This window comes from Sinohyriopsis cumingii, chromosome 10 (genome assembly GCF_028554795.1).
Source record: "Sinohyriopsis cumingii isolate HCF-2022 chromosome 10, ASM2855479v2, whole genome shotgun sequence".
Taxonomy (NCBI): domain Eukaryota; kingdom Metazoa; phylum Mollusca; class Bivalvia; order Unionida; family Unionidae; genus Sinohyriopsis; species Sinohyriopsis cumingii.
The window spans coordinates 44,965,389-44,989,757 of record NC_142970.1 but is presented as its reverse complement, the minus strand read 5'-3'; the positions used below and the strand labels follow the sequence as shown (position 1 = coordinate 44,989,757).

The window sequence follows — 24,369 nt, the reverse complement described above, 5'->3', positions numbered from 1 at the left end:
GACTTGTGCTAGTATCTGATGACGAGATTTACAACTATAACAATTGTCCGAGATAGGTGAGGGGGAGAGCATAAAACTAAATTCAATTATTTTTTATTCCTTCTTTTCGAACATCTGACATTATCAATATTCAATTGTTTACATGTACATAGAACAGTTTCAGATCACATATCGTAACAAGATCATGATCTCTCCTCCAAGAAGATCAAACTAATAGGACTAAAGCAACACTGTTGTGTCCATATTAGGCATCAGATCAGCACCGTTTTTGTTTAGAACAGACTAGATGTCATACGTTTTTCCTTGAAGACCCAATGGCTATATAACTTTCTGTTATGGGGTAGGAAACGATTACCATACTTAACATCAAATCGGCACCATTTTAATTTAGGACTAAAATATTACAAGAAGTCTGTTGGTGAGAACCTCATATTGATTATCCACTCAGAAGTAGCGAGAACAATATTGTCAAGATGGATGCTGTGTTGGCCATGTTGAATGTTTAAGTGGCATCAATTCCATTTAGAACCAATTAGACTACGTGTGTTAACCTTTCATGGTAATCCTAAAGGTCGAGGACTAAGGATGGGAGCTGAGTTATGTACATTTGTAAATTTCCATTCACTTTCCCAGCTCTCTTTGATTAAATACATTCTCTATTTCAGTTTGGAATACATTTTTAGACCAGTGGTAGCAGGGGAACCCCATCATGCTGTAAACTTCAGGTTCATTTTCACTGTTCTCAAAAGATCCATTGTTACAGCGGTATTTTGCAATAAAAGCAAAGCTGGTGGTGGTTTGTCCTTGTACGTATTCTACAGATGGTAAATGCGAGGATTTTTTGTCTCAATACAAATGTGGGAAGTTGACAAGACTCTAAATACGCTGACATATAAAAAAAGCAACTTTAAAAGCATGTAACAACGCCTGTGATGTATATTTAATTTGTATTTGTTGGCATTTACAATTATTTCTTACGTATCTTTACATTGTGATATTGACCGTGGTCAGTAACAGTAGTTTAATACCTACAGGTGGCTTCGTACAGGGACAAGTACGACCTCAAGTAATTCCTGTCACCAAACTTAGGCTCAAATGGTCGGGTACACAGCGTCTTGCCATCGCGACTGACTTCGATCTTGGCTACGTTGTAATGATGAAACAGGAAAGGATTTTCGTTGTGGACTCCGTTGAAGGCTGAATTCTTGACGATACCAAGGATCAAACGCTTGGGTAACTGACCTTGGAACAGATGATCTTCGATCATGGATCGCTGTCCTGCAGGAATGGTGAAGGTTTTTACTTCCACGCGTCGTATGGGATACTTGGCAGTGGTTCTGCTCAACGTTTGACTGATATCGTTTCCCACTTTGGGTAAAACGTCCACGCGTCGAACGTAGAGTCCGGCTTTTTGGATGAACGTTTTGTACTCGTTAGCATGAGCCAACAAATGGAAAGCGGCACTGGTACGATTCAGTCTCAGGCGGATATCCACTCCGTTCAGTAAATACTTTTCTTGTAACCACATGTCCAAATGCAAACGATCCATCAGTTCTAAACTACGTCCTTGCAGAATTTTATTTCTACGTGTGTTAAACCCCACATTGTGAGGATCGTCATCTGCTGTGAGGGCTGTATCGTTAAACGTGTTATCACCCGCGGTGTCAGGTTTCCATACCACGCAAGCATCCAGATGAGTATTATTGGCTTCTTTTCCGTACGTCAAGAGATTTTCCAGGTAGGCACGATAAGGGTAAGTATCCATGCTGCTGCTGACCAGTTTGTTATTCAAGTACAGGTCCAGTTCGCTGAACAAGGAATGCATGAAATTGTTGACAGGAGCTACTCTATCATTGGCTCCAGGATTGGTATTGTCCGTTTTCATTACTTTGACTTTCAAGTACAAGTAACTGCTATTCAGATCGATGTAATCTTCGGGCTGTCCTTTGATTTCAAACTCGATGGGAGCGGAATCCGTCAAAGAGGAGACGGGGAGAAATTCCACCCATTGGGATTCTTGCATGGTCATCATCGTGGGCGGCATGGCAAACAGATCCAGTTCCGACTTGGAACAAGCGCAAGACTCTCGGTGCATCATTTTTTTGTCTGTTTCTCAATAATCGAAAACGTCTAAGTCTCGAACGGTTCTTCTTTTCTTTGCCTTTCTAGCTTGAAGTCTGGTGAAAGGGTGTTTTCTTCGTCGTCTCTTTCTGCCTTGTCCTTGCTGAATGCCTGACTCGGTAGCGTGCAGGGCATTTATAGGTGTGTCTCGTCGGCCCAAAAGGTCTTTACCTGTTTGCAGCAAGACATTTTTGCCTGCCCTCATGAAAACTTCTTTGGGGTTTTGTTTGTCGATGATGACATTTTGGAGAAATTCTTTGCCTTGTGTCAGTGCCGCATCTTTCAAGGCGTGCAATCCGCGTGTCACCATCGGTTTCAACACCGGAGCCACCGAACGAAAAGCCGATTTTAACATATCTCCTAAACCGTGTCCTCGCTGTCGAGCAACCCCTCGGTACACTGGATACATGACTTACGAGTCGTGAGAGAACCGTTTTCGAAAATGGAGTTTCACCGTGACTTTCCCTTTGGTGAATGGAATATTTTGTCCCAGATATCCTTTTATAGCAATGTTGACCGTGTCCAAATAAGACTTGCTGACAGGCAAATAGTGATGATGTACAAATTCGCGGTGGACGTGGTAAGTGTTTCCACCTTCTTCGTCAGCGACCGTGGCAGAATCCACTTTGAAAGGAATGACACGTAGTAACGGTACGGAGGTGTGTCCCACCACGTTGTACTCCACCACATCGGAGTACACAAACATCAAATTCAGTCCTTGGTTCAGTTCTACCGGGAAACGAAATGACTTGCTAAAAGAATCGTTGCCGGAAACGACTGGTAATTCGTTTTTCTTAATTATGGCCATTCTCATGTTCATGTCCCCGCCCAACATGTTAAACAATTCAGGACAAAATAAAATGGACACGATTTTACCCCCGTCAAATTTCACCAGGAAGCGACGAGCTGCTTTGTGGTACTCCAGGGTGACACTTTTTCTGACACTTTCCAAAGCTTTCAGAAACACGACATTAAATCTGGAAGCTATGGTGCTGACCAAATGTTGACCACTAAAATAGTAGCCTGGGGGAATGAACAAGTGGTAGGACCACTTTTGAGTTTTGTCATCAAAGGTTTTGTGATCATATTTGACATGGGTATTCAAGTACTTTTGCACTGGCTCGTCATGAACTTCCACCGTAAAAAAGTTTTGATTGGGAAGGACATTGAGGACTTGGGTCGGGTGAATGATTTCTACTAAAGCCACTTCCCAATGGGCTTCGTGATCTAATGGGATCGATTGAGGTAATTTGGCCGTGTAACAGTACAACGTGTTGTTGGGGAACACCTCCATGGAACTGTCACTGGGTAAGGTTAAGTAAAATTGGTTTTGGTAACTCATAATTCCAGAGTTCTGTGGCTGTCCGAGGGGTTATTGGACGTAAGAGGCGTGTCTCCGCTCATAATGGAGTTGTTGTTGGAGTGGTGGCTGGCACTGGCACTGGACACAAGGTTTCCGTGGTTCCCGTTCGAGGTGAATTTCAGGGAGGGATTAGGAAGCAGGTAACCGATGCAACTGCTCAATAAAATGGTCCACAATTGTTTGTCTCCTTGTTGCAAACTCAAATTGGCAATGGCTGCCCCGATGACACAATACACCACGAAGATTTGACAGAAAAAGACGATTTGGGTTTTAGGCACACGTTCTCCACACCACACCCACAAGGGTTGTTTTTGTAAATCTTGCAGAGAAGAACTGGGTGAAGGAGTGGTCGACGTAGCTGCGTCTGTGTGAAAGGGCATGATGGTCACTTCTTTTTATAGTCGATGACTTGAGAAGCGTCGATCCAAGAATCAAAACTGGGTGGATATCCTTTCCAGCGTAGTTTGACATATTTGACACGTCGTTTGCCCACTTTACGGGTTCTGCGTTCGAGAATGCTTTCGATGTCGTACACGTCGTCTTCTTTTTTGGTGACACGTTGTAACTCGGGCAAATAAAACGTTCCTTTGAGTACTTCTCCGTTCATGTCTTCCAATTTATAGACGGCAGGATCACGACCATGCACTCGTCCAGTGACACGAAACAATTCGGTAGTCCAGTTAGGTAAGTAACCTTTGTCGAAAGTGCGTTTGGTTTTGCCAATGCGCACCCAATCTCCTACGGTCAACACTCCACTTTTCTTGGGGACAGCCCTCGTCGGGAACGTACCAAACAGGCGCTCAAACACCAGCACTTTGTTGTCGGGAGTCACTTCTTGCGGGGCACGTCCGATGCTTCGATGGTAAGATTGGTTGTACGCTTGTACCAGGTGCGGTAAGATGTCGATGTACTTCAGAGTGTGGTGATGCGTAAAATATTTCCACATGCGTTCTTTCAAAGTACGTTGAAAACGTTCCACGATGCTGGCTTTGGTTTCGGGATTCTCGGTGGTAAAAAAATGAATGTCACGTTTCTTTAATTCTTTTTGGAAAGCTTGGTTCAGAAATTCGGTGCCTTTGTCCGTTTGCCATCGAAGAGGGTGACGACCGCTTTGTTTCAACACCCGTTGCAGGGCTCGCACTAACTCGCTGCTCGATTTGGAAGTCAAGAGCACGACCCAGGCAAATTTGGAAAAGACGTCGATGACACAAAACAAATATTTGTAGCCGCGATTGTAGCTAGCCAAATGAGAAACATCGGCTAAGTCGGCTTGCCATTGACGATCGATGCCTTCCACTCGGGTGCGACTTCTGGAAAACTTGCATCGAATGGGTTTGTGTAAAGTGTAAGTAGCTTGTTCTTGTAACCATCGTTGCACTTGAGGTAAACGGAGACTTTTCAGTTGCGTTTTGGCAGCACGATACAATTTTTGAACTCCTGCTTAACCTGCAGGATGGGAGGGATCGTAGTAAATGCTGGCTAACACTTTTTCCATGTTTTTTTGTTTGTTAATAAGTCACCCACTCTTCGGTGATGCTATTTTGGGTGGGACGAAAGGCTGGTTTGGAAACGGATTTACGGGTCCGATGGGCTACGGGAGTAGAAGTCGAAGGTAGTGGTGGCAATGGAATGGCTTTGGTCTTCTTTTCTTTTTTCACTTCTGGTTTCGATTCTTTCTTTTTCACTTCTGTCGAAGGAGGAGTGGACATCATCTTTTTAACCCAAGCTTTCATTTCTTCTCGTTGGGGTGTGGGGGACGGGGTCAACAAGGATGCTGCAATCTTACTAGACATGGGAGCTGCTGACGGTGTTTGAAACACTTCTCCTATCTCTTCTTCCTCAAACTTTCGTGGGGTAGCATTTCTGGCGACCACTGGGGATGGTAGTGGTGGTGGCAGTAGTGATGATGGTCCTGGACTTTTCATCAAGGTCTTAAAATCTTTCAGAGTGGGTACTGCTGTTTCGTCTAAGCTTTTTGGTGAAAGAGTTGCAGTCGCTGCAAGAGTTGGCCGTACTTTTGCGATTTTTCTGTTTCGGACAAATCTTGGCGATCCATTAAGGACTGCAATTCGTGTTGTAACTGGGACGTCTCGTTCAAATGTGGGTTGGGAGGTAAATGTGGGGTGCGTTGTTCTTGCCAACGATGGTATTCCATCCATCGTTTGTAAGGCACTAAAGCTAGTTTTCGTCCTTCCATGGGATGTCAAAGGTCGATTCTGAGATCTTGGGACTCCAGAGGGCCTTTTTATCTTGCTCCCATCAGGCCTCCCAACATGGTTCCCAAGACTCCTTTCAGTAAGGGACCTAGCAAAAGGGGTAAAATTCCTCCACGTTGAAGCAACATCTTCTTCTTTTCTCCGAGAGGGATTTTCTTTTGAACCATTTGACGCAGAACGTGACGATGTTTGCCTAAGCATTGTTTCTGGTGTTTGGACAAAGGGATCGTGCCTTTCAAGACGTTCAAACAACATTCGCACACGGCATCGATGACCTCTTTGGAGGCCGTTTGAATGAGTTTTTTTCGCAGGGGTGGAGAAGCTTTGGACAGGACAGATAACATGTCCCCATGTTTGACTAAACGTGGAGGCAGTCCTTTCCTTTTCTTTCCTTGGGGTCGTTTAGAAGAGGGATGTTTTCTGGAGGGTGACATCTTTGAGTCTTCAGCACCAAAAGCACTGATACCCCTACTTGGTCACAGGCCTTTTTTATAATGGAACGCGTCGCCACTGATTGTCTTGACGTCGTATCAACTTGAGGACAGGCATGACACGTCGTGTAGAGGTACGCAACGGACTAAATCGAGCCAGTTCTTGCTTGGACAAATCCAGTAAACTTTGTAACATGCCCGATCTCTCTTGGACTCTGACTTTGGGAGCAGGTACTTTGTGAATCGCAGCCACTGCCATTAAATGGGAGGGTCCTGCCACTGGGGAAGTTCTTGGGGTCATCAACGGAGAAGTTCTTGGTGTGATCAACGTCTCCAAGTACTGTTCGGTTCTTGGTGACATCAACGGAGAAGTGATTGAACCTGAGGTTACCGGAGACGCGGTCACCGCCGTGGCAGGTCGTGGTTTGCGAGTGTAAGGTTGCGTCCTGGCCGAAGTGCCTCTCTTGTGACTAGTTTTCTTCTGTGGGCTTTTCTTTTTCTGGGGATTTTTTCTGTTTCTTTTTCTGAGGGCTTCTTTTCTTTTTCCGGGGTGGTGTCTGGTAAGAGGAGGGTCCCGCCACTGGAGAAGTTCTTGCAGACACGGGTCTTTTTGGGGACCTGGTCTTTTTCGTTTTCTTCTTGCAGCTTCGTTTGACTTCTTTTTGTGTCTTGGGGAGAACTTTGGATGCATTAGGATCCCATATTAAGAGAGAGCGAATGATGACCCCTCCTAGAGTACCGCTCCCTCCAGGTTTCAAAATGATTTGTTTTTTGGTTTGAGTGTCGATGCGGGGATCGGCCAGTTGGGTCAAAGCGACTTTGTTTCGATCGAAAAAGCGTTTGGTTTGATGAGGAATCTGAATGACCCCTTGGAGTAACTGACGTGCCATCACCGTGAACCATCGTAAGACTTCTTTGAGACTAGCTTCTAAGACACGAGCTCGTCTTTGTGGATTTTTTCTCGAATGATGCCATACAAGGCACGAATCAATTTGACGGGAAGATGCGACTGAAGGGACGCCATGTTCACACTGTGTGAGACAGACGAAAAGGGTCTGAGGTTTTTATAGATTTTTTTTGGAGTGAAATTAAGTCGAGGACGGAGACGTATACAGGACAGGCCCTCCGTCTTGGCACCAGTGGTGAAACAAGTGGGTACGAAATCGCAAATCCTCGGGGGTCGTAGGTTTCAAATCGACGAGTAAATAAGCGTGTGGAGTGTGAGTGGCATCGTCGTACGCCTGAGTCAGCCAAGGCATTCCTAACTGTTTGGCTAAGACTTGCACTTGCGATTTATCTCGAGGGCTTTTAAACAAGACCACGTAATGCGCATTGAGACTGATGGTGCGATGGGTTTTACTTTGTTGAAACAAATTTTGAGTGATGTAAACGACACTGGCATTACGGTGATGCCCTTTACGCGTGAACCACAGTTTAATTTCTTCTTCGTCTTCTCCTAACATGTCGTCAAAAATGACCAAATGGGTTTGACGGGAGTCAGAGACGATGCCGTCGTCTTCTTTAGGAATGCCTTCCACAAACACGATGGAATCGCCTTGACTTTCTCGCAAGAGACTGTACGCCGATTGCCACTCTTTGTAACACCACACGATGCGTTGAGGTGGTCGATCGATCAAATGATGTTTATGTTCGATCAAACGTTTGACAAATTCGGTTTTGCCTGAACCGCTAGGTCCAGCAATGAGCATGTTAAAGGGATGGCGAAGATACAAGGCCTCCCAACTGGCACGATCTAAGTGTTCGTCGATGACTTTGAAAGTGGAGGAAGAGGGAGCAGAGACAGCAGAGGTAGCCATAGTGTGAGGAATGTCACTTGTGACACGAAAACAGACAAGACAAGAGTTTATATACTTTTTCAGGACACGTTTATTGAGGTTTCAAAAATAAAGACGAAAGACAAGAATACATAAAAGCCAAATAGTTATGTACAGGAATAAAAAACACATCAAAACGATCAAAGTGGAATATAAACAAGTCTCTGTGCAACATGTTCTGGGTAACCAAGATGTCCTAGGGACAGTGTGTAATGTTCTTACAGTCTCTACATGAGGTATTGTCACGCAAATGTCCTCCCGGAATGACCTTTCAGGAATGTCCATGACAGTCCTGTCCTGGGTGACGGGTTCTTCTGGTACTGTCACTAACACAGGTTGAAAAGTCGCAAGGCTCACAAGCGCATTCCACTTCAGAAGCCCCACACTTGAATTGTGCCATTCTAAACTTGTTTTGTGTTTCTCTGAAAGTATTCATCTTGTTCACTTGGTCTTGGTGGTCACAATGAACTATCGATCTTGCCTAGGGTTCCTTTTTATATACAGACCAATACCAACGTGTCCATACGGTAAGGTGAAATGATTGGGAAGTCGCACTCGCTTCTGGTACACGATTTGATAGACTTTTTCCAAGGTTCGACTGACGATGTGGTGAGTGGGTAAACGTACAATCTTGTTCGATTGATAGGTGGTCACTTTAAAGTGTTCGTCCTTTCCAGACTGCAAGGCTTCTTTCAATACCCCAAAGTTCACCACTCGACTGGTACGATAATTCAGATTCAATCCTTTCACTTTGCACTGCTGTGCACTTCTCCTTGTTTGTCCCGGTATTCGTAACCGTAATTTTTAGGACCACCACTGGCGAAACTTAGAATCTTGTCGTCGGGATGCTCGTCTGTCCAGGCTCCTAAACGGTCTCCTTCGATGTCAGGGTGCTGGATGTAAATGCAACTGTCCGTGTCAAAGTACAGGACGCGTTCCCCTAACAGTTCTAAAGCTTCGTACAGTTTTAAGCGAGCATGAGCTGTCACGTAAGCCGCAATGATGACATTTCCAAAAGGGTCGTCTTGTACAAAGTCCAGATCTTCTTCGTAATTGACCAAGATCAAATCCTCACGAACGACGTCCACGTGTTTCATGTATTTGGTTTTGTCGTGAATCATCTGAAAGTAGCGGGAAGGTTCGGTCAAATACTCCGTCTTGGGTAAACACGTGCGTTGTGCCATTTTGCCCCACAAACAATTTAACATCACTTTGGCAAACGATCGCCTGCCTTCGTTTTTCTCGATGTGGTCGAAAGTGATGCCTTCTTGTGCATAGTATTTCTCTTTGAATGTCTTTTGGTCTTCGGGAGTGTGACACCAGGACGGATAGCCACTGGCTTCTTGCTATAGTTTCAAAAAGCATCCACGTAGTCTGCGAAAATGCCTTTCTGCGTGGGGTCACCCTTGTGGTATTGTTGTGTCTTGGGAAAGTGACAAATTTCGTACACTTCTAACAGTTGGTATCCCATGTCCAGAGCTTTGAACAATTCTACGCTGACCCAGGTCCACGTCAAGGCCCGTTCTTCCTGGGTGTGCTGACACGGCTGGTCTTGGTTGCACGTTTCGGCACAAGTACGGCACAAAGGAAACATCAGTTTGCCTTGACAATGGTGAGGTAAGACGGGATGGTACAAGTCCGTGGGAGGTAAAACTTTGCACTTGATCAAGCCTTCGTATTGTCGAATATTTTTCAGGTCGATGTGTTCCGTGAACAATTGTGGGTGCCTTGCAGGAAAGCGACAATATTTGCACACGTAGGGATACAGCGAACACACGTCCAAGTATTTCATTTCTTCTCCTTTCTCTTCGTCGGCTTGGTACAGCAAACAGGTGGCATTGGTCCTCCCTCCGTACAAACTATCTCTCGGGTTCAGGGGGTCCACCAGCTTGTAACTTTCCACGAGGCGTTTAAACTCGGGATCGGTTTTCAAACGGTGATCGTGTTCGTGTTCCCACAGTTCCACCACTTGGTATCCTTCCTGTTCTAACTTTAGGCGTCGCTGACAAGTGTCCTGGTACAAGTCTTCCATGGTTCGTTGTAAAAACTGATTTTTAGTGTCACGGTCAGGGTAACAGACGGGACATCCGTGAAATAAGCAACCGTTAAACTCGTACACGATCTTTGGGTTTTCTAAGTCCCAGCCGTTGACCGAATACGTTCCGATGGTCTTTTCGCCCCCTCCGTTGCGGGCATGCTGAATCCATTTGTCTTCCTGGTCGCACAAGTAATGTAACCAGCGTAGGGCTTTGACCGAGTATTGACGTTTGACATAGTGGGTCGTTTGAGGGCTGATGACCGCCACGGTGTTTTCAGGCATGAATCGTTGTCTGTACACTAAGGAACACGCTTTGGCAATGGTGCAAGCTTCTTTCAAAGGATCGACCCCTCCGTGTTCCATGAACAGTTCTCGAAATTTTCCACAGCAACGCCGTGAAATGTCCACGTCGGAACGACAATACTTTAGCATTTCTTCCTGAAAGTCGAAAGGGTCGGAGGCGTGAACCTGGTACCAAGCGTAGACAGCTTCTCGTTGTTCGGTACCCATGTTGTCGGGGTCGTAATCTTTATCCTCAGGCAAATGGGGTAGAACGGCGTGTTGATTGGCTTCCGTATTGAAAAAGTGTGGAAAATACCCTTTAGCCATTTCTGTCATTCCAAACGTTTTAGGCATTCGACTCAAAGGCATGGCCAAGTAACTCATGGAATCTTTAAACTGTACTTGTCCCACTTGCATGGAAATGATTTTGGCTCCGTTCAAAATGACTTTAGGTCGTTCGGTGCCTTGTTCCGTATAATACCTCAAAAGAAACTGTCCATCGTATCCGGAGAAATTGTGAGCCATCACCGTGGCATGACGATGACAATCTCCGTAACGTTCGATGTCCTCTTGGCTCCACGTCTTGTCGATGGGGTCTAAGACCGATTGGGCAAAATCGGCTAGCGTGTTCGGTCCCCGAAAGATTTTTTCACGCCCTCCAGGAATCTTGCTGCAGTGAGGACAATGACTGAAGATAGGTTCTTGAATGCACTTCTCGCACGCTCGATGAGCCACGCAGAAATTACGAATGTGAATGCCGGTCTCTTGCATGCATTCGAAATCGAAAAAGATGAAATTACCTTTCTTCTTGTGACCATCCTCCTCTTTCTCTGGATGGTATTTTTGCACGTAGCATTCGTGTTCCAAGTCTACGATGTGATGACAAATGTGACATTTTTTCTTTCCTGAACATACGTGGGCCTTGGCATTATTGGTACATATGCCTTGTCCACACATAGGGCACAATCTCAACAGTTGACAAGCACATTTCTGCTGTGAACCTTGCGTCTTCAAATGTTGTTGGTAACAGGTAGGGCTGACAAACATGCGCAGACAAGTTGAACAATGCACTGGTCCTTCGCTCAGACAGGGTGGAGAGGCCAAACATCCTGAGCATTTGGATCCGCAATGTTTGTGTTGCTCTCGATTATTATAACCATAGTCACATTTCTCACAGTAATAACTGTATCCCAGGAATCCAGTGATATTGGTAATGGTATCGAAATAGTCATCGTGATGATAAAGGTGAATGTATTTTCCGTCCTTAAAATCTTGGCCTCGAAACAACAGAGACCCACGCACTTCTTGAGGGTGCACTTTCAAGGTGTAGCGTGGAGCTAGGACATCTTGCAATGTTTGCATTTCAGGAATGCCACAGGGTGTGTCTTTGGACAGGCCAGCTTGTTGTAACAGGAGTTCTGCTTCGTTTCGTTGTTTGGCTCGGTCCGATTGTTGAATAGTTTTCCAGGCTCTTTTCCATTCTGCCGTGTCGTTCTTGTTGGCATAGGTTCGTCCCACCACGATGGCACGGGCTAAACACATCTGGTCTTGAGGGTTGTTAATTCGGACGAGACTTGTTTTGGTGCTGCGAAGTTCGTCCACCAATAACATCTTTTTGCGTCCAGTCCCTTGAGGAAGAGAGACGTGAGCCGTTTTCAGTGTGGCTTTACCATCGATGATGTCAAACTTGTCATTGGATTGTTGCACCTGTTGTATCTTGTCCATGACTTTGGAAGGGGTCAGTTCTGTGGGTCTGATAAACTCAATCCAAACAGGGGATTTCAAACCATCGTGTTATATGGATAGTGTCAAGCGATCGTCTTCTTTGGGTTGACATTGTCGCTTGAGTGCGGTGAGTAAAGAATCCCACATCTCGGTGATGAACCCTTCTGCTTTCTCTAAGGGTACTTCGGACTTGAAATCTTTAAACTTCACCGTGTAGGTGTAAGCCGTGGTTCTAAATTTTCTAGAGGAGCGCTTTTCTGTCTCTCGAATGGAGTAGTATTTGTCAGGGTTAACTAAGGGCGGTGAACTTGGTTGAGAGGGCTTGGATTCTGGTTCACTCATGTCGTCTTCAAAATCACTGGCATGAATTTGTGCCAAGACTTCAGCTCTGGTACGAGGCGATAGATCACGTTTCTGCCTCTTACTTTCTTCTTTTTCTTTCTTCTCAAATGAATTAGATCGTTTCATCTTGAAAGCAAAAAGTCAAATGACTCAAGTTTAAACACCGTGGGGTACTTTATAGTCATGGCAGACCAGCGTATATTAAAGGGTATGTGTCTTGTCCTTTCACTATTCATTTCTCTCTCTAACTGAGCACAGCGATGGAAGAGACTAGCCAGATGGAACGTTTCATCAGAGCGTTGCGAGGGGTCATTAGAAAATTTTCTTCAGACCAGCCTTCGGACTACTCTCCTTCCTTTCGAGATAAAAGTGAAGATACTTGCTATATCTGTCAAAAGATAGGGCATTGGTCTTCAGAGTGTCCAGACCGTTAGAAAAGAAAACAACAGGGGCTAGAAAAGACAAAAGTCAAGATACCTGTTATTATTGTAAAGAAAAAGGACATTGGTCTCCAGATTGCCCCAAAAAGAAACAAGAGGAGTCAGAAGAAAAGAGTGATTCTTCAGAGAAAGAAGAGGAAGAAGAAGAGGAAGAAAGCAGACAGGTGAAGAAAAAGAAACAGGAGAAGAAAAGAAGAAGGGAAGAAAGTGAGGAGGAAGAAGAGGAAAAGCCTGTGAAGAAATTTAAAAAACAGAGAGAGTAAATAATGACACGAAAGAAGTGAATGAACTTTTTTAAGAGTGTTTATGTTGTGAATTGGATTGTAACTATGGATAACAGAATACATTGATGATAAAAGGTAAGTGACTTTGGGTTATGATTTTAAAATAAGAACCTACACTCACACACTCATACACAGACAAGTACTATAGGGTTAAAATGGGTTGTTATTTTGAGTTATTGGCAATTGAAATTGTATCTCTTTTCGAGAGAAGTGGGTGGCCCTGAAAAGGGCCGTTATTTTCCTGGTGTAGGGGTGAGTTTAAGCAATCAACTTTAACTGTCTTAAGCCTTTGCCACGTCCGAGGCCTACTTTTGATGATGATGATTGGGTTGAAATCACTAAGGGTGGTAAGGTAGGGTTAGTCTCAGGGTTGGCGTGTTTAGCTCGGGAAGGTCGTGTTCTCTTCGGTCGTGATAAAGAAGTCTGATACATTTGTTTCAGACTTCTTAACTCCGCTAAAATGTCCAACAGTACCGTGACCGTTTGACTTTCACCCTCTTGTTTCTTTGCTGCTTCTTCTTCTTCTTGCTGTTTTTTTTCTTCTAACCTCTTCTTCTTGCTGCTGTTGCTGTAGCAGAAAAGCTTGTTCTGCTTCCTTTTGTCTCTGTATAAATTTCTCCAATTCGTCTTTCTGTCTCTGTCGAAAATTATCCACGTGTGGTAAAGATGGTAACGAAGGTTCTGGAACAAATTCTTGCGAGGTCAGAAAATCCACAAAATCCCAGTTTACCGCTTCTGAAAGTAAGTCCGGGTTCCCTTGGGTAGTCTCCACCGTCGGTGCACCCCAATGGATCGTTTTCTGAGTTTCCGTCATGTTGAATAACTGTCGCATAGATTGACAGCGCACAGGCACTAACGAATGTATATAGGCCACGTGACGTCACAGACTGCTCTCTTCCGATTGGATGCGGACTGACTAAATTTCGTCACGCGTGTTTGGATTGGTCAACGAACTCAATACGTTTCAATCCTTTCTCTCCCTATAAATAAGCGCAGTTCAGTGCAATCACTCACTCACATATTCTCGTAGCCGCAAGATGTGGACTGACGTTGAATCTTCCACCCTCGTGTCTTCAATGATGATCAGGACGGACATGCTCATGTATGTCCGATCCAAGTGGACAGTTGTCCACAGGACCAACAGCAGTCTGTGGATACGAAGAGTCTACATAGAGAGACAAGGTTGCCTCAAGAGGACTCTGATGTATGGCCCTGCTGTAAGACGCAGCTTGAGGACAAGAAGATGCCACAGATGCCCTTTATGTTAAAGGCATATTAACATAAAACCAAAGGCCCTTTTCAGGGCCACTCCTATTTCTCGAAAAGAGACTGACTTTCAATTGCCTAACCCCGAATTATTATTTTATATATGTGTGTGTGTGTGTGTCTTCGCGCGTACGTTGTGTGTGTGTGTGTGTGTTATGTCCCTCTCCCCCTGTTCCCTTTCCATAGACCCATCAGGTCTGGACCCTATTACAATTCCCCATGTTCAATTTCCCTTGTCGCTAGAGTTGCCCATGCTTTTTTCCCCATGTTCAATCCCCTTGTCGCTAGAGTTGCCCATGAGTTTTCCCCATGTTAATTTCCCTTGACGCTAGAGTTGCCCATGATTTTTCTCCATGTTAAATTTCCCTTGACGCTAGAGTTGCCCAAGGGGTCTTGTAATGCTAATTTCCCTTGACGCTAGGGTGCCCCACATTACTAGTCTGGAATTGTGACAAGGAAAATAAATATTTCACCGGACGTTTGTATTTGTTTCATCTTTGACTTGATAATTTTAATGTCATTGAGGTATTGTTGTGTTTGGACGCATTAAAGAGAGCGATATAGGCACTGGGTCAACCACATGGGAACACTTCCAGTTAATTTTGTCTCACACCGTTTTTTTTCATTGCATTTTTTTAATTGATTTTCATTAAAGGTCGACCTTAACTTCGTGGTAAGATATTATTATTAAAGTACGTTTCAGGTTTAATTATCAATTACCTTCATTTGTACACCAGCATTTTCCATTAATAATGGTTTGTCAGAAAGTATCACAGCATAGCATATGTAAATATCATAACCAGGAGCTATACGTGCATGAAAAATTCATATCAGCGACGTACTGTATGAACAATTCCATATCTTCCAATGAATAGTAATGAATCAGTTATAGTGTACAAAAGTCTTGTTGGGAAATTCGCAGACCTGTGTCGATGTTTTGATATCAGTGCATGTACAAATACAGAATGTGATATGCATGTGCAATATCAGTAGCGGCTTCTGCATCGATAAGCCGAATTTTTATTCCGAGGGTTGATGATGACAGTTTGACCTCAGAGTCACTCAAATTCCATTATATTTTGGGTTTGACTATGATCTATTATCTCGAGGTACATTTGGAAACGCCACAAACACATGTTTTGGTGCAATAAGTCCGTGTTGGGTGTTACGGAATTAAACTCTTTTATTTATCGAATACATGTATTCGGGTTTCGTTTTTTTGTGTGCAACGATACCCGAGGGTGATTTATGTATATTGTTTCGTATTTCTAAATAGCTAGTTCGGTTCATCCCATGCCGCAGGTGCGAAGTGCTCTAGATGGGACGAACCGAATGCCTACAATGCACAGACTATGTCTTTGTATAAATACCTCAAAGTAGTAAATTTCTTTATAATACGGATAAGTCTTGTCAGCCGGCAGTCTGCTTCAACGATTTGCACATCTTCAGCTGTAGAAGTATGTAAGTTTATTAATTTCTAGTCTATAAGTTATAAATACTGTATTACCACGTTTAATTTGGAATGTTTGCTACGTTGATTTGGTTTACGCAGAATAATACACATATTTATATTCTTGTTCGCCACTGAGCAAGGGATTTAGATTAGTAATGTAAAGTTACATTTTTTAAGAACTGTTTAATATAGTAACATTCTTACTGAGCAGGGTCAGGTTTATTTTTGAACCTATCATTTTGTAATTATTGTGCTGATAATGTAATCTATAGAACTTATCGTGTATACCATCATTAAATTATTATGCTGGTGTTATGTATAGTACACGGTATTGGGCATATTTTCAGCTGTCTAATGTCCGGGGTGTCCGGAGTGTCTGATATCAGGAGTGTCCGGAGTGTATAATTTCCGGGTGTCCGATGTGTCCGGATTGTCTAATGTCCGGGGTGTACGGAGTGTCAAATGTCCGGGGGATTCTGAAGAGTCGAATGTTCGGGGAGTCCGGAGCGTCTAATGTCCGAGGTATCTGGAGTGTCTAATGTCCGGAGTGTCAAATGTCCGGAGTGTCCAGAGTGTTTACAGTTCGGAGTGTTCCGAGTGGTTCGAAGTGTTCCGGAGTCTGTAGCAGCTGTGAAGTTGAACCGTAGCAGCCGTGGAGCTGAAACGAAATGTACTGATGACGGACTGTATCTCCGTACATGTAATTTGTTAGCTTGGGCTAAATTTGGGGTTCGTAAAACCCAGTGTGTCTTTCGGGACATTACATAAAAGTTATTTATCTGTCCCTCTTTATATATATATATATATATATATATATATATATATATATATATATATATATATATATATATATATATAAGGTTGCTAAAAATTAAGTCTAATCTCCTAAACGGATTTTGCAAATCTGCAGTAATAAGTTTATGAGTTGTCGCATGAATGAATCATCCATATAAGACGAAGCATTAACATAGATAGGGCTCAACGAACAGGCTTAATAACCATGACTTGAACAACAATGGCTGTTTCCTGTAAATGATTTGATTTTCCGTAAAACTATGAGCCTGTATATGGGCTATAACTAGAAATGTTCTAACAAAAACAAACTCGAAACTCCGAAAACCAACAATGTGTTGTGATCTGTGATTCGCATTACGAGTGATGATAGGGAAACTGATATTGTACTTTTGACCTGCTATGTCACTTATATTCACTTCTATACAAAACAATCAAGTATTGACAAATTGAGAGAGGGAACAAATATGAAGCGAAAAGGTCACATAAATAAAAAAACACAAAGCGAAGTGTCGCTTATAACTGTGATATTTTCTTACCAATAATACCGACCTTGTAACAACTCGTCAAATGTTTGCGTATTAGAAACATATATTTGGTAGAATCCTGCACTGGGTCAAAAAAATTGACTGTGTCCTAATGTTGTACGATCAATGTCGCTCCTCTTTGCCTCTTTCAGTCGGAAATATTTTATGTAGAACAATTTACCCTGGCCTGAACACAGCAATGAATTATATTTCCAACAAGCAAGCCCAAAATATTATAAAATATAGCTTTAAAGTCTGAGGGAGCTATATCTGGCTAGGGAAAAAGTACATTATATTGAAGGCACAATAGTTGGTCTAGTTTCGGTGAAAAGAGGTTTATGTCTTTGTATAATCTTATTCATAAAGTAATACATTGACATTTGTTCTTACTGTAGTGTGTCATCTGTATAAATATGCAGAACTATTGTTATGTATATTTAATTTGCTTTGTTTCTTAGTTCTATTTTCCATTTTTTTTTGTTTTTGGTTCATTACATGCATGTATCAGAGCATTTATATCTCAGTATTTGTGTACTTTGTATGAGTTGTAACGTAAAGAAATGCGTCTGATTATTGTGAAAGTGTTTAGTATAACGCGATTAGGAATATGTAATAATGTGATGAAATTTATTGATGTATGTATAAGAGGTAATTGATACCGTGTCGCATTATGACGTTTGTTTTACCAAACAAGAAAGTGTGGGTATCTCGATGTGAACGAATGCGTGACCGAAGAAATTTAATAGCCGTTATGTGATGAGAGACTGTGTGTAGAATGAGATGAATGGGCTAAGGAAAAACACTGTACGGTCCTTGTGTTTTGACATGAATCTTTTTATTGGACAGATAACTTCCTGTTCAATTGAGTCCCAAGTCTTCAAGAGTTGGAGACGGAATTGAGACTGTAGCCGAGACAGTGGAATACAGAAGAGTAGTCGTGGTTGAAAAGGTGGTGGAGGAGGAGAAGGAGTCTAGAGAAAGTCGAGGAAGAGGAGGATAAGGAATTGGGAGAAATAAGAGAAAGAACGGATACATCAGAAGAGTAGAAATACAATGACAGGTGGAAATCAATCTTACATTTCTAATCAAATGATGCAGTAGGCTTATGAAAGGGTGGAGCGGAAGGAGTGTACTTGGAAATTGGAGTCATTTCACTACTGAATTGTTTTTAAATGGTTATCTTTTGAATTTCAACTCTTTTGTACATTTAACAATCTAACCGTCGGCGCTGCTGAATTGAAGCTAGGAGATCTACATCGATATTTCACTAAATTTAACTTCCAACAAAATAGAGCCTGGGAGGGATGGCTATAATAGTTTATATAAAATATTGGGAGCACCCCACCCCAGCCATATACTTCTTCACATATAGAATGAATAAACTTCACTAATTCAAATGATTCACAACGCATACAAGATGCAGCGTACGAGACTGTACGGAATATAAATACAGACCTTATTTTTACACAGAGTATTTGGAAGTAACTTTAAATAATACAGGCAACAAGGAAAATGATTGATTTGAAGCTTATCTAATACCGTATTATCCTGTTGTATCCCTTATTTTCCAATCGTTCACTCAAGATGCAGGTATATTGTCTGGAATGTTCATGGTACAAAGATCCAAAATGGAAGTTGTAACAATCTGAACACTTTTTAAAGCAGCACTCCACAAAGTCACGTGATATGCACGAACCTCAAAAATGCAGACAGTACGCTAAATCGGCGGCAATATCGAGTAAAACGATACGATTAACAAGTGCATTGAGCTTCAACCGCTGCAACAAACGTAACACTTTTGAATCACATCTGGTTCTGATACAATCAATACAAATACTTCTCGTAAATATTCGCAATAAGATCTTTAAATATTTGTGTTGATCTATCGTTGAAACAATCACACCTCGCCACAAGATAATTTTTTCCGATTTACACATGAAATTACTTAAAATGGCTTAACGCAGATATCTCTAAGTCGTTTAAGTATGTATGAAGATAAACTAAGGGGGTAAAGTTCAATAAAGACATACTGACACATGGAGAAAAGCAGGCAGATATACACAAATAGTCAAAAAGATCGTATTATTACGACAAACATATATGACTTCAGAACTGGATTTTTTAATGCACGCTGTGTCAAGTAAAATAAATATGTGTCAAGCTGCCAAGTTCATCTTCTTTGCTGATGTACATTTCGTATGATTGGCTTTCTTTCGTATTGCGTTATCCACAGCGTTGTGGAGTAAGCATTCAAATAGTGCATATTCTTTATGTTTGATTTATTTTAAACTTTTGCATTGTTCGTCCTTGTTTTAAAGCAATTATTGTCAATGCCGCTCAAAATAGTGTAAGTGTTTCCTTCGAATCCCATCCACGGACCCCAAAATAGGAGCCAGACCGTGACTTATGATAGATGGAACATAACTAGAATGTTTCATGAATCTTTATTTACCGATTTAATCTAAGTAATAGCTAGTAAGCATACCATGGAAAGGTAACGAATCTCAAAACAACGATGATGGTATCTATTTTATATTCACTTATAAATTTAACAACAGACCCGATCCACCCAGAAAACACTATTAATGAATTAATGGATTGGAGGGCTTATGCTTGCAAACTTTCAACTACAAGATAAGGGATTAAGTGTTATTTTCTAAATTATGAAAATAAAACAAATAGCTGTCGATATCAACACAGAACAAACAAAACTTTACTCATACATACAAATATTACATATTTGCAAATATAAATGTAATTAGAAAGAACAATAACAAATTACAATAACTTACTGATCCTCACTGACCAGCCTAGTTTTCAGTCCTGCCTATCCCTCAGACTCATTTGAAATACGATAGGTGTATGTATATATATATATATCCTTTGTACAAATCGCTTCCGGGTGAGACATAACGTACTGCCATATATTATGTTTGTTCACCATGGCAATGTCATGTATATAGGTATTGACATAACCGTATGATGGTACTTTCAGACTGAGTTCGACTAGGTCTAGGTACAAGTGTTTCTTTGTTTTATTTATTATGCAGTATGAATCACCTGGAATATATTTTGTCAACGAATTCATCTTATATGTATGCATTCAACATGAAACAAGGCTTGCGGTACGGATCAATATGATTTAATAAAGACTGATACGGGTAACGAACCATACCTATGTAAAGTAAAGTAGAAAGATTTACCGAGTCTAGGCTACAAAAGGAATTACAAACAGCAATCCTCGACATAAATCCACAGGACAATCTACCAGACAATAACATATTTTATTAATAACTCCATAGGATAATAACCTTTGGGGCCAACCCATGCCAGCCCGCCAAAAGCAATTTACAAAATGTTGAGCAAAACAACGGATACTGATTAACTTACAACCGCTGATTTCATACATTTTACGTTCACTTTACTACCGAGCAACAGCATAAAACACTACTCTGTTGCATTAACCGAACCATTAGTCCAATATGTATCTGACTGAGCTTGTAAGAGTGATTATTAACGCCACACACGATGTATTTTGAAATGGGTATGTCTGATAGAGGCTGGGACGTTTGTGTCCGTCGCTTGTATCACTGACGCTTTTGAAGTTGTTGTCGGGAAATTTCAGGATTTGATGCTACCGGTTTTCACCACTGAACGAAGGAGGTACATTTTTTCCTGGCCATCTCCACAGAGCATTCAGGAGAGTCTTGGAATTCACCATTGACCAAAAGGCAAGATCCGAACAATTTCTAATCTAAGAATTTTCTCCAATATTTCACGAACCGAATGATGTATGTGCAGCCGTTCTGAAAGTTGAACTCTTCTTGATTGCTGCCGGCTTACTTTGCAAATTAGCAGACGCAACTAGGACAAACTATGAGGGTTGGAAATATCGAGGGGTGCGAACTCGTGTCTTGCTATGTTTTTTTTTTTTGTTAAATGTTAGACCCCTCAGTCATCAATTCATTGACGGGTGCTCCTAATGTTCTTTGTAACGAGCTCATGTGCTTTATACGCAGCAGTAGTATCTTGCAGGAAGACATTTTGTTTTCCTTAAAACCGCAAACTCAGTATAGCACAGTGAATATAATATATGCTCAATCTTGCTATCATGTTACACCCAACTGTTATTCTGCCACTTCTCACAACCTCTGCACCCCTTCTAATATAAGAAAAATGCCCAAATTGAGTCGATCACAAAATCATAGTTATGAACGTGAAAAGGTCTATAGCTATAGTTATACTATAGACATCAATCGTGACTGTAGCATTAATATATATATATATATATATATATATATATATATATATATATATATATATATATATATATATATATATATATATATAAGAGAATCATAAACGCTCTCGAAATAAAATTCTTAAATCTTTACTCTCCGTACAAACCCCTCCATCGCAATATCTTCAATAATAATCAATTGACTAATAACTTTTATAATTTGAAACGGCCGACAATGCCACATACCTTCACAGTTTAGGAGAAGACAACATTTATTATTAAGAAAAAATATCTTTTTTTGTAGAAATACAACATTTCGCGGTGCTAGCGTTACTTAAACGATGCTTGCCTTTTTTCGCCCGAAATCAAAATCTTATAGTAATTTATACCAATCAAAATCTATATTTACACAACACATATGCAAGACACAACAAACTTGATGGTCGTTACATTGTTCGCGTAAGTTTTCAATGTTCCTCCCGTCACTGCTTTACCTTGAGACAAGCCCATGAACGGATAAATCCAAATATAATTGGATACATTTTCCTTGACTAATATTATATATATACGCAATACGAAAGACTCTTAACTTTAGTATTTTAATCTATTTAACTATCTTGAAAATCGCCCTTAATACGCAAACTAGAAACGTATTACCATGCACGGATTTCACCTGATGTTTTTTAAACTTGAGACTGTGTCGTTATACGAAGATTTTACTCGGTTTACAGGATCCATTATCAAATTTATGTTATTACAATTCAGGGACTTATCTAGCAGTGTTTCATGTCTACAGTAATTGTATATGTCATCCGGAGGAAGTCTGGCATATTTTTTTATATATAAATGTGTAAATGTGTTCGCGCAAATTCAAAACGGTTTCGTGAAAAACAAGAGTGAGAGCCGCAGCAACAACGAGAGCAGCCACGGGTACAGCGTCATCCGAGGCTTGAAATAGAAGTAGGATGGACCAAGTTTTCACTATCCCTAAAACTGAGGAATGAGATAGTAAAGCATATAAAACCCCAACTGCGCTACAACAACAACAGCCAGTTGGGAGCAGGAATGAGGTCTGCACTGTGTGTGTGGTGTCAGGCCTCGGAGATGTAATCATTAAACAGGTGCAACTGGAGTTTAAAATAAAAACACAGCCCTTTTCAAGCCTAACCAGACAGCTAGAAAAGAAGGACTGATTAAGTTGACAATCATATATTTGTGTTCCTTGGTAGTGCTTGGGTGTGTGTGTGTGTGTGTGTGTGTGTGTGTGTTATTGTGTTTCTGTATACTTGCGAGGACCTGAGTTTGAATGCACACCAACATCTTGAGGACTGGACTACATTGTGATGACTTATACACTAGTCCTCGAAATGTTTCGTCGGCAAACGGTTGAAAATGAGCATAAGAGATCAATTACGCGTTATTGTGAAAATCCTCACAAAGTAGGGGATGTCTGACAGACACATACACTCAGTGTGTATTGTTCACACAATTCGCGACTCTCCTTGGGCCGTAGACTGGTGTCCAGACGCTTAGCAAATCAGAAGGCGCTTGACTTCTAATTGTTTGCATTCCAGTGAGAACATCGCTACTGTACAGTGTTTCTGTAAACTTCGTATACATATAAATACGACTAGTAAAATAATTACTAGTATTATTAGTGACTTTTAAAAAGAAATAATTTTGTAAAATGGTACACTGGTGATGGCAGCAGAAAGTGCGTTATTTTAAGACCGGTGCGGCTGATATAGTGCGGTATTTGTGGCGCGTGATTTGTGTGTACATGGATTAATGTACCTAAATTTTGGAAGACGTACTGGATCAAACTGGTAAGAAACAAATAGATTCTTAATACAATTATGTATTATCTTCGTTCAAAAAGTTCGTTCCTTCATTAGTTATCATCTATGACCATTCGCTTGTATCCGGTTCCACCCACATGGGCTCGTATTATTGCTTAAAATTGACCTGTCATACATGTACTAATATAATACATGTACTATATAATAACTAAGGTCCTGATTATTATATTTCCATGTCAAAAGAGTTCATATTGATATCATAAGAGTTGGTAAACGAAGAACCGTCTCTCTCTCTCTCTCTCTCGTTGATAAACAAACTTGGTTAATATAGTATGAATCCTGACTTGGTATCTCACAAGTAGGAGTGTTCCAAAATCATGTTCTAATGAACTAGTCAGCTACAAGAAAGACCTAGTTATTCTCATGTCTATGCCGGTTGGAGGTCCTTATCTCATGCTTAATAGCCAAGCCCAAGTATGACTGTGTCAGCATCTTTATAGATAGATAGAGCTTCCCGTTTGTTTGTACCCCGTCAATAGCAAATCTTTAATGTGATTAAAAGTGCAAAGAACTTAGTCATTTCATTCATTGAATTTCTAACCTGACTGTGACACGAGTGGCGATAACACTAGCATCATCTGCACCTTTCAAGCTTAATGGTCTTTCCATACTATGACGGCAGCATATTGCATACACTATGAGTTAGTCTCTTTTCCTCAGACAGCATAGTGATGTAGTTCATCCTATTTGGTAAATACTGGAAAATGCCGTAAATTACCATAATGTTGAAAGTTTAGTTGTATATCTCTTTGCACTCATGAATAAGAAAATTACACCGTTTGTTAAATCCACGCGAAAGGCAAATTTGTATTTGTCATTTTTTGTGTGTGTTTGATTTGACATTGTAAATATCGGAAGCAGACAACATAGCATTTTCCTTCTATGTACATACATGTGTAGTCCTGCATATACCACTTCACGGATAAGGGACTTGTCCATGAACCAGAAATGACTGACAAACATGGCCGTCTTTTAAAATTAAAACTTCGTTTGAAGTGAAAAACTTAGATGATAACTGTGTTAGGGCCACCCTTAGCATAATCAGTTTGAAATTATAAATTAATAAATTAACTGATTAAGTTCTGAACATCTCTGATCTCATTTGTGCCTTTTGCTTTTTAAATTGGAGAGGGGTTACAAACAAATGGAGAAGTA

At 41.3% G+C, this 24,369-nt stretch overlaps 1 protein-coding gene across 1 annotated transcript in view; it reads right to left on the bottom strand.

Moving 5' to 3' along the window:
* The window catches only part of LOC149789957 (P2X purinoceptor 7-like), a 58,866-nt gene extending 38,930 nt beyond the window's left edge, over window positions 1-19,936 (bottom strand). Inside the window, exon 1 of the mRNA XM_089972047.1 lies at window positions 19,908-19,936. The gene's annotated coding sequence lies outside the window, so the exon portion shown is untranslated. The remainder of the gene's footprint in view (window positions 1-19,907) is intronic.
* Between the last annotated feature and the right edge of the window lie 4,433 nt (window positions 19,937-24,369).